At 42.0% G+C, this 11,203-nt stretch overlaps 1 pseudogene; it reads left to right on the top strand.

Annotated features, from left to right (window-relative positions):
• Positions 1-5,396: 5,396 nt before the first annotated feature.
• On the top strand, positions 5,397-10,745 carry LOC140698970 (uncharacterized; annotated as a pseudogene).
• The last annotated feature ends 458 nt before the right edge of the window (positions 10,746-11,203 follow it).

Here is an 11,203-nt window from a genome sequence, read left to right as displayed (position 1 = left end):
TATCCTGCAACCCACCAATTTCACTGTTGCACATTTATCCCCAAGTGGTAAAAATATATATGCACACAAAAACCTGTATATGAATGCTAATAGCAGCTTTATTAGTCAAAAATTGGAAACAACCCAGATATCATTCTACAGCTGAAATACCAGAATGAACAATAGGACATACATACCTTAGAATACTACTTAGAATTAAAAGGAATAAACTATTAATATATGCGACAACCTGGATGAATCTCCAGAGAATTCTTCTGAATGAAAAAAAAGCCAATCCCCAAATATTCTACATGATTCCATTTATATAACATCATTGAAATGACAAAATTATAGAAATGAAGAACAGAGTAGTGGTTGCCAGAAGTTGAGAAGGTGCGGGCAGGAGGGAAGAGAATGTGGCTATTAAAGGGCAACACAAGGGATCCTTGCCGTGGCAACATTCTGTCTTTCCTCTTTCAATGTTAGTACCCTGTTTGTGATGTTGTATTATAGTCTTGTAAGATGTTACTTTTGGAGGAAGCTGGGTAAAATGTATGTGGACTGTCTCTGCATTATTTCTTATAATTGCATGTGTGACTGTAATTATTTTAAAATAAAAAGTTTAATTAAAAAATGTATGTTATAAATTGCCATGAGAAAGAATCAGCAGATGCAATAGAAAAATTTTCCAGGAACTACAGAATTTAGAGCAATATGAAAGAGAATTTTACATATCTATGTTAATTTACATGGAAATGCAAAGGACTAAAAATAGCTAAGGAAATTCTAAGAAGAATAATCTTGCTCTAACAGATATCGAAATATATCCTAAAGCTAGCATAATTAAGATAATGCAGCACTTGTGTAGGAAAAGACAAATCAGAACAATGAAACAAAATGGAAAGTCCATAAATAGATCTATATATATAAGGAAATTTGATATGCCGCAGAGGTGGTTTCACAAACCAGTGGGGAAGTGACAAATTATTTGGTACATGATTATTTAACACTGGCTATCCCTATGAAAAAAATTACTTTAGATCCACACCTCAAATTGCGGGGGGCCACTCATGACCTGAGGACTGCCGAGCACAGAGGTTGGGCCTAAACTCCCACAGTGCAGGGCGTCAGGCTCTGAGGTTGATCTCTCAAGGACAATCTCTGTCCCGCCACCCCTTTGAGAAATGTGCCAGATGCATTAAGGCCTGAAGGAACATCCTGAGCTATCAAGTCACTAAGGACCTTTGGAAGGAGAGATACAATCGGCATGCAAGTTAGTGATCTTAGCCTGAAGAACAATCACCTGAGATAATAGTACACGAGTCACGATGTTAGCTTAGAGGAACAATGCCTTAGTTTATCATCTTGGTTCCAGGAACTCTTAATCTTAGTTTTACGAGAACTGTAAACAATAATGATGTCTGTAACAATATACAAGTTAATGATTTTAGTACACGTTGTTAATGTGCCTTAAAACAATACCTTTGCCTACATGCAGGAATGTATGAGCTAATGGGTTAAAATCATATAAATTAACTGCAAGAAATAAACTCGTCGTCCACTCTTGACCTAGCGTCTTGCGGGCTAGAGTGAGACCCTCTCAACCCCACCTTTTAGTCTTGTCTTTCTTTTTCAGTCCTGCAGCACAGGTTTTCTGGACCTGATCGGTTGTCGGCTGGCTCCGACATCAAATGAACACAAAAATTAATTCCAGGTAGATAAAAGACTTAAATGTGAAAATAAAATTGTATTACTATTGTGGCTTAAATTGTGTCCTCCCAAAAGATCAGTTCAAGTCCTAAGCCTTGATGTCTGTGAATGTGACCTTTATGAAAATAGAATCTGCAGATGAAATCAAGCTAAGATGAGGTTGTACTAGAGTAGGCTGGACCCTAAATCCAGTATGACTGGTGAACTTACAAAAAGAGAAGAGGCACATAAGGAAAACCCCTTGTGATGACAGAGGCAAAGATTGGAGTGATGCTCTAATAAACCAAGGAACGCCAAGGATTGCCACCAACCACTAGAAGCTAGGAAGAGGCAAGGAAGGATCCTCCCCTAGAAACTTCAAAGAGGGCATGATCCTTCCAGCCCCTGATTTCAGACCTCTATCTTCCAGGACTATAAAAGAATAAATTTTTCTTGTTTTAAGTCATCCAAATTTGTGGTAATTTGTACAGCAGCCCTAGGAAATAAATACAAATACTTATAGAAGAAAATAAACTTAAAAAAGTTAAAAGTAGAGAAAGAGTTCAAAAAACAATTCACCAAAAGCACAAAATGCAAAAGACAGATAAATTTGCCTTAAATTAAAATATAAAGTTGCTGCACATCAAAAGAAACAAAATAAAAAGTCAAGCCATACACAGGGTGAAAGATATTCACACACATAACCTGCAAAGAAGTGAAATGGTAAGTGGAATTTATAAAGGATGTCTACTTTCAGTAACAAAAACAACCTCATAAATTCATAAAAACAAAGCAAAAAAATGAGCAAAGTCTACAAATGGGCAATTTGTAGAAGAGAAACCTAAATAATCAGTAATCTCAAACTCAGCAGTACTCATGGAAACACAAATTAAAACCGGAATTCATTATGATGCCACACTGATCAAATTGGAGGAGGGGAAAAGTGAAAATATCAAGTGTTGGTGAGAATGTGGAACAAGAAATCCTGCTGCACTGCTGGTGGGCAGATAAATCGTCATAAGGACCACTTGATCACATTTCGGACTTGAAGACGTGTACAACCTATGACTGAATAATACCATTCCTAGATCGTGCGGAGGGGTATGATGATGATATGTATAAAAATATATAAGATGAATATAAGAATATAAGAGGTGTACAAGAATGTTTATAGCAACATTTTATAATTATGGAAAACTGCAACCAGTCCAAATATCAATCAACAAGAGAATGGCTGAATAAATGTTGAATAGTCATAATGCAATATTTTTATAATGATAAATTATATGTAACATAAAATTTACTCTTTTAACCATTTTAAGTATACATTTCAGTACTATGAGGTACATTCACATTGTTGTGCAACCATCAACACTAACCATCTCCAGAACACATTTCCCTCTTTCCATACTGAAACCCTATACCTATGAAATAACAACTCCCTATTATCCGCCGACTCCCAGCCCCTGGTAACTACTGCTCTGCTTTCTTTCTGTATGAACTTGATGACTCTCGGTACCTCAAGTAAGTATAATCATACAATATTTGTCTTTTTGTGAGTGCTTATTTCACTTAGTATAACATTTTCAAGGTTCATTCATGTTGAAGCATGTATCAGAATTTATAACCTTTTTAAGACTGAATAATATTCCAGTGTATGCATGTATCACATTTTGTTTGTTTATCCCTTCACTATTGACAGACATTTATTATTTCTGTCTTTTGGCTATTGTGAATAATGCTGCTATGAGTGTTGGTGTACAAATCTGTTCGAGGCCCTGCTTTCAATTCTTTTGGTATATACCTAAAAAGTGGAATCGTTGGATCATATGGTAATTTCATTTTTATTTTTTAAGAACCACTATACTGTTTTCCACAGTGGCTGTACTAGTTTACATTCCTATCATAATGAATATTTTACAGTAGTTGAAACGAATGATGCAAATTAAGTATATGGCATGGGAACTTCTAAACGTGTCATTTCCTCTTCTTGGACCATTCTCCCATCCCACTCAGTGCTCCACCTGGATAAATCCCACTCATCTTCTAAATTTTGGCATAAACAATATAATTCTAGAGAATCTTTCCAGCCCACCTGCTTCCACCTCTATCTCCCAGACCCCTGGTAGGTCTTCTTCCTCTGTCTCTCCCTTTCATAGTCATCATCATGTATTGTATTTGCGAATTTGTCTGTCTCTTTTACTACTAGACTGAAGCTCCTTGAAAGCAGAACTGTGTCTGTCTTCTTTATTGTGGAATCCTTAAGAATTGTATTAGAATAGGTGTTTAAACAGTACTGTTGAATCAGTTAATGAGTTTTAGGCATATGACAAAGTGACAGAAAGCATTTATAGTCCTGAGGTTCTCTGAGTCTTTCTCTGTCCTCTGTAGCAACTATTTAGAGGCTGTTAGAAAAGGAAATTTCCCCCTTCTCATAGTGCCCCAGAGTCTCTAAGCCAGAAGGGACTTCTGTGGGTCATTTTTTCCAACCTCCAACCCAATGCAGTCTCCACCACTGCCTCCCTAAGAGCATTTCCAGCCTAGCCTGAGCACTTCCAAATATTATCACTACACAGTTATGCTTTCAGTTGCTTGTTACAAAAATCCCAAGTAAGAATAACAAACAAACAGAGGTTTATTTCCCTCACATACCAAGAAGTCTCAAGGTAGGCAGTTGCTGACTCTGGTTCAGTTGTTCAATTATGTCTTTGAGGCTCAGGCTTTTTCTATTGTGTAATTGTTGCCTCATGATTGTAGAGTAGCTGCCACAGCTCCAGGCATCACAACCTCTTAAAAACAGGAAGAAGGAAAAAGGGGAGTGACAGCAAGCTCTCCTCTTCTGCCTGTCCATTTTATAAGAAAGCAAAACTCCAGATGTTCTCCAGGATATTTCCATCTATGTTTTACTGTCCAGAACTATATCACTGACCACCAAGTGAAGGAAGGTTGGGAAAGAAAGATTTAATTTTTCTGGCCTCTATACTGGAAGGTGATAGGATGTGAGTAGGAATGGCTGTGAGTCTATCTTAAGTACTCACTGTCTCTTTTAAATGAGAACTTCTGCCACATGCAGAGATTGAACAGAAACCTGGTTGGGTCAAGTGTATAACCAACACCAGACTATAGTTAGGCATTTCCCCAGTGGCCAGTCGAGCCACCTTACTTTTCACATTTTCCTATGGGAGAGTCCCCTCAAATCTCTATCCCTCAACCTTCTCTTGTTCTGTCAGCATTCGAATAGCCCTATGGTGTAGACAAGTAATAACAACTCTGGGGGGAATAGAGCTGCCCAGATGATTTTCCTGGCAGATAGGACCTCCCAGGGACGTCTCTGAATAATGCCGCTGTATTTTGGTTGAAAGAACCCTGCAGTGAGCCAGGAGATGGAGGTTCTCACCTCAGCTCTACAATAACTGAGCTGTGTGAACTCTGGTTGCTCTTGTCTTCTCAGGGCCTCAGTATCCTCATCTATAAAATGGGAAAGTGAGACCAGAAGGTCTCCAAAATCCTTGACAGTAATCATACTGGTTTCTCTGATTCTGCTCTTGGAAACCCCAGGCGACTGGAAAATTGTTTTTTGCTGCATTACTTCTGCTTGGGCAAGGTATTCCAAGCAACTAGGACACCTGTGCCACTGTTTTGGTGCCACACCCTGTCCTCTGCCAGTGGCTGCCCCAGTGCCAGCTGGCTCCTCCCCGGGATTGCAGAGACCAAATGAGCTTACTGGGATGGGTGGGTATTAAAAGCCCCGGCCTTGGTCCCTGAAACACTGTCTCTGCTGGATGCCTACGGCCATGTGGCTGGTTCTCCTCCTCCTGCTGTGGCTGAGCCCTGAGGCCCCAGACCAGGAGACAGGTGAGGAGCCAGGCTAGCAGGTCAAAGGGACCAGGCCTCTAGTCTCTTTCATTTATTCATTCATTCATTCAATCAACCATTTTTGTCCCTGGCATGATATACTTCCTTATGTTCACTAATTCATTAATTAAATAATTCATTTGTTCAGACATTTACTAAGCATCTACCAGTGCTTAGGGTGGTTTCTCTGTGCACCCACCTTCATATTTATAAGGTGTCCTTGGATAATTTGCTTGGGAAGGTCAGCTTCAGATGGGGAGTCCAGAGGAATGTCCAGAAGAGGTTCCTGTGAGTAGAGGCAGCATGAGGCTCTAGAACATGCACAGTCGGGGGACAGAGAGAAGGTGGTGTGCCAAGCCCACATCCAGATTAATAGGCAGACTCACTGGGCAACTGCCAAGCACCAACCCACGTGGTTGGCTAAAGTATTCCTGGAAATGCAGTGGGGCGGAGAGAGCTGTATCTACCAGAACCTCTTTGGGGAGAAAACTAGATGTCACTGGTTGGAATACCTTTTGTAGGGGGGAGCCTTAAGGGGCATGCTCAAGTAACAACAAATGTGTTGATAAACTGCTTTGTAAAAAGGACTCCTGGGGAAGAACAGGGCTGCAGATCGGCTGAGTGGGGTTTGCAAGTTTGGGGCTGGCGCAGCATTGCTGAGAACCGCAGAGGGAGGAGGAGGCTGCCCAGGGCCCCCTTTCCACACCCTTCCCCTGCAGAGCTCAGCCTCTTCTCTGTAAACCTGTGAAACATGTTTAAAGTGTATTGCTCCCTAGGGGTGCAAACTGTTAGCATTGGGTTCTTCGCCCAGCCCTGTTTGGGGCTCTTTCTGGCCCAGAGCTTACCACTTCTACTAGCTTCTTAGTCTGAAGCCAGTGGGATGGTCACAGAGGAGTCCCTGAACTACCACCACCTCCTCTCTGGGAAGCGGATTCCGGGTGGGCTCACTGCCCCTCCACCAACCTGGTGGCTCTCTCCTCTCACTGCGGCGCAGCACTTACTGTACATTACGATGTGCTGTTCGCTAGAGCTTCTGGAAGGTGTTTTTTTGGAGGGTCGGGAGGGGCAGGGCAGTGGAATGTATGTTTATGATCTACCATGGTACTCCGCTCAGAATGTCGCTTGATAGAATAAAATGAATCCATGAGTGAATGGGTGCTTTGTCACCATGGGTGGCCTTCCTTTCCCGTATTGTGCTGTCATTTTACTGATAGGACAAGTCAGCTCTGTTAGGAACTGTAAATCTGTCCTGGCCTATGGATACCCTGGGAGATCAAGTGTGAGCCCAAGGTCAATTAGGATCTTTTTAGTTAAATTAAATATAAATTATTTCATACCAGAACTACAGGGATGCTGTTCCTGCTTTCAAGAAGCTGGTGGGAAGATGAATACCTCCAGAAAGAAGACTGTAACAATAACGGAGATGGGGATTCATGCTATGTTAGACATCGAAAGCAATAGATTTTTAAGAGTAAGAAGAAAAAGTTAATCCCAGTAAATGTAGTCAATCCCTACATCCCAGCCGGGGGTGGGGGGTTGTGGGGGAGTAATGTAGGAAGGCATCTCTGGATAGATCAAATTTATTCCAAAAAATTTTGTTTTGGAAAATTTGAAACACACAAAAATAGAGGGAACAGTATAATGAACCCAATGGGCCTATTGGCTAGCTTGAAAATTATCAACATTTTGCTCATTCTTATCCACTATACTAAAAATATATATATATAACCACAATACCTGATCAGAGCTGAAATAATTTAAATAATTACTATTACTTAATACCTATCAGTGTGCATGTTTCTCTAATTGTCAAAAAGGCTTTTTTTGCAATTGGCATATTCGAATCAGGATCCAAACAAGGTCCACACATTACATTTAACTGGTACATTCTTAAGTGTCTTTAAATCTATAACAGCCTTCTTCCTTTTTTTCGTGCTGTTTATTTGTTGAAGAAACCAGGTCATTTGTCCTATAAACCATCCTGCATTCTGGATTTGTCTGATCAGATCCTTACAGGTGTTTCTCTGTCCCCTGCATTTCCTGAAATCTGATAGCTAAAGTTCATTTCTTTGGGTAAGAATATACTGTAGGTGAGGCTGTGGAATTCCCCATGTCCTATTTCCTTGTGAAGGAGACATGCAACGTCTAGTCATCTCGCTTCTAGTGGTGTTAAACTTGATCAGACAAATGCCTCCATTGGTAGGTCCATTATAAAAGTTCCACTTTCTCTAAGAGTTTTGGCTTCCACTGATGATTATTGCCCAGCTCCATTTTTTCATTAGGGGTTGCCCAGTGATGGTTTTCTAATTCTGTTATTCCTTCTGCATTTGTTGGCTGGAGTTCTTCTATAAAGAAGATCTTTTCCTTGTCAACTCTTTGGTTTGTGTGGAAAGTCTGGATAAATAAGTCTTCATTTATCAGTCTCAGAATAATGAGCTAGTTCCTGAGCAACCCTAGGAAGGTTGAGTTTAATCAAGGCCTTAAAGGATAAGAATGTTTTCTTCTAGTGGCTGTGGGAGGGAAGGGCCTTCTAAGCAGAGGATATAGCTTGAACAAACAGTTCAAAAGCAGGAGTATGAAGGGTATTTAGAGAATAGCAGAGATAGGTGGCAAGTGCAACCAGAGGCTGTTTGAAGGCGAACCCTGAGCGTGGATGTGGTGGGAAAAGCAGGGAAGCAGTCAGGATTGCTGGTTCTGCTCCCAGCTCTGTCACCCGCTCAAGCATGACCTCATCAACATGGCTTTTCCATTTTTTGATCAGTGTCTTTCAAACTTTTCTGGCCACAATCCACATAAATATGTTTTATACTGTGACCCATTACTAACACACATGGATATAAAAACAAATAAAAATTTAAAAAAAAACCTTAAGCAACTTACACTTACATGTACAATGTATGTGGATGTGAATGAAAACCATATCAGTAAACAAAGAATGATGAAGCCATCAAGTCATCAGCCGCTGCTGCCACCCACCAGGGAAGACAAGCCTGCAGCCTGGCCTCTGCAGCCACTCACAATGGTGCCCTCTGAGGGGACACAGAAGAAGAAAGGACAGGATACTGGCCCTAGACAGCTAGGTGCTTGTCAAAGGAATGAATTCAATGAGCCCAAATGTTTGCTTCCTCCCATACATAGAAAAGCAATAAATTCTTTTAACTTGAGATGCCTGGTTTTCTTTAGAAAACAAGTAATCTTTTATTGTTCCAACTACCTAGTCTTTGTAGTAAAGCTCCCATATATCCTAGCTCCTCCCCTACCTCTTCGGAGCAGTCCCTCAGAGCTATCTGAGAGGCTGTCATCCCGGCTCGAATCCTCCCTCCAAATGAAACATAACTCTCAACTTTTAGGCTGTGCATTTATTTCAGTCAACATGGATATTTTCTATTCTATTCCATTCCACTCCGTCCCAGACTGTTAAAATAAGTGCTGATCATGACCACTGAATTGATCTCTGACTTGCAAATGGGCCATAACCCTCATTTGGATAGTCCCTGGGGCTCTTCTCCAGTTCTAGTCCTTTGTAATTCCTGGTCTTGGTGACAGCCTTACACCGGACCAGGCACTCAAGAAGGGGGATGATGTGAGAAGGGAAATCGATCATTTGCAGGAGGCTCCCAAGCAGAACGTAAGGCAGAAGCCAGACCAAACTCAGAAGCCTCCACCCAGCCCAGCACACTGTCACCTTGAGAGGTCTGCCCTCCCTGGGCTGCTGCTCCCCTTTCACCAGACACCTATCTGCTGGTCCCCATTTCCACAACAGGCTGGGTTAACCACTTAGCCCCACATCCGCTCACTGGCCTAAGCCCTGTTGATCTTGTCAACTTTGGAAGGTCTTCAAGTTTATCCCTAAACAAAGCCCCAGGCAGGTGCTAAACAAACAGGAGACAATTGGGAAGGTCAAGGTAAAATAAAGAGCAACTTTGAGATTCCCAGGCATGAACTGCACCTAGGGCCCAATCCACCCAAGCCACAGACTCACCAGGTAAATGGGGCCATGGTCCCTACCTGCTAATGCCTTGCTCTTCTCATGTCTTAAAGAAGATAAACCCCCTCATCCTGTAGTGGGTAGATATTGATAAGATAATAATTGAGTTGAGCACCTTGGGAAAATGGTAGGAACTGGGGTTGGTGAAACGGTTTTGTAAATCAGGACTTTCTTGATAGCATCCTTAGAGGTACAAAACTTCCAAATTTTGATCAAGTTTACTTTGTTCTTTCTTTTGTCACTTGTGTTTTTAGTATCATATCTGAGAAACCACTGCTTAATCCAAGTTCTTGACAATTTACATCTGTCTCTTTGCCTAAGCATTTTATAATTATATAGTTTTAATATTTAGATCTGTGATCTGTTTTGAGTTAATTTTTGTATATGGTGTGAGGTAGAGAATTCATTCTTTTGCATATGAATATCCAGTTGTCCCAAAACCATTTTAAATCTGTCTCTTTTTAATATCCCTTTTTCTCTAGACAGCTGCTCCCAACCTCAACCCCTCTGCTGCCTTGGAATGGATTACCACTGCAAGAGAGGAAGCTGCTTCTGTGATGAATTCTACCATGTGGTACCAGACTGCTGCCCAGACCACCATGCTCTCTGCAACTCTGATAACTCACATGCAGGCTCCTTTCCACTCCCAGCAGAACTGGACACTATGATGGACAGAGGCAAGCACCTCACATGTCCTTCAGGCCAAGGCGAAAATGTGAACTGAATGGCTCCTAAGGTCCCTGACAATCCCAGGACCCTGGCATTTTGTCCATTTCATGTCAAAAGTGCCTACACATTCCTCCCAGCTTTCTTTCCCCACTGATCCTTGCCACCTGCTGTTCCCCCTCTGTTGGTGGTTGGGGAATGGCATGGGGAATGGGGTGGCTGAACTCCATCTAACTGCCTCCACTTCTCTTGCAGTATAGATGCCTTTTGACCTGTTCCATGTAGACTCCTGAGGGTGGACAGGAGTCTGCAGAGAGGTGCTGCGGATGTTGGGCAGCAGCAAGGCATGGGAGACAGGGATGCAGGAGCTTTCACCCTGTTTCTCAGCTCCTAGGACTACCAGCCTGGGCCACAGATGGTGCTGAGGATGGAGAACCCACCAAGCCCTGCCAGAAACAATCCAGACTGGATGCAGAGTGTGGTGAGTGCCCTGGAGATGCTCCTAGAAGGGGTGGCCGGCAACCTGCTCCTTCCTCCCGGACCTCGAGGCCCCAAAGTCAAGAAGTAGTTACTAAAGGGGAAAAAGAGCCTGAGCTGGGCAGAGGGCCACTGCGGCCATGGTTTTAGGGTAGAAGCCAGGATTCCTGCCCATGAACACTGACACTGAATTTCATCTACTTCTCATGTGTCATGAAATATTATTCTTCTTTTGTCTTTTTTCAACCATTTAAAAATGTAAAAATATTCTTAACTTGTGATCTATATGAAAAACAGACAGCAAGACAGATTTGGTCCACAGGCTATGGTTTGGGGCTCTCTGCCATAAATCATCCTGTGTTCTTTACTTTCCTTCTGTGTCTTGGCTTCAGCCCTGACCTGTCCAGCTCGCTGCCCAGTACTGGAAGAGAGGCCTTGGCCCTCAGCCTAGTGGCATTGGGCAGAAAGAAAGGCAGCATAGTGAAAAGGAAAGAATTCGGACTTGAGAGCCAGATAGACCTGTGTTCAAATCCTGACTGATCTCAAGCC

This window comes from Vicugna pacos, chromosome 1 (genome assembly GCF_048564905.1).
Source record: "Vicugna pacos chromosome 1, VicPac4, whole genome shotgun sequence".
NCBI lineage: Eukaryota > Metazoa > Chordata > Mammalia > Artiodactyla > Camelidae > Vicugna > Vicugna pacos.
Note: the sequence above shows the minus strand (reverse complement) of the source record. Positions and strands in the feature narration are given on the sequence as shown.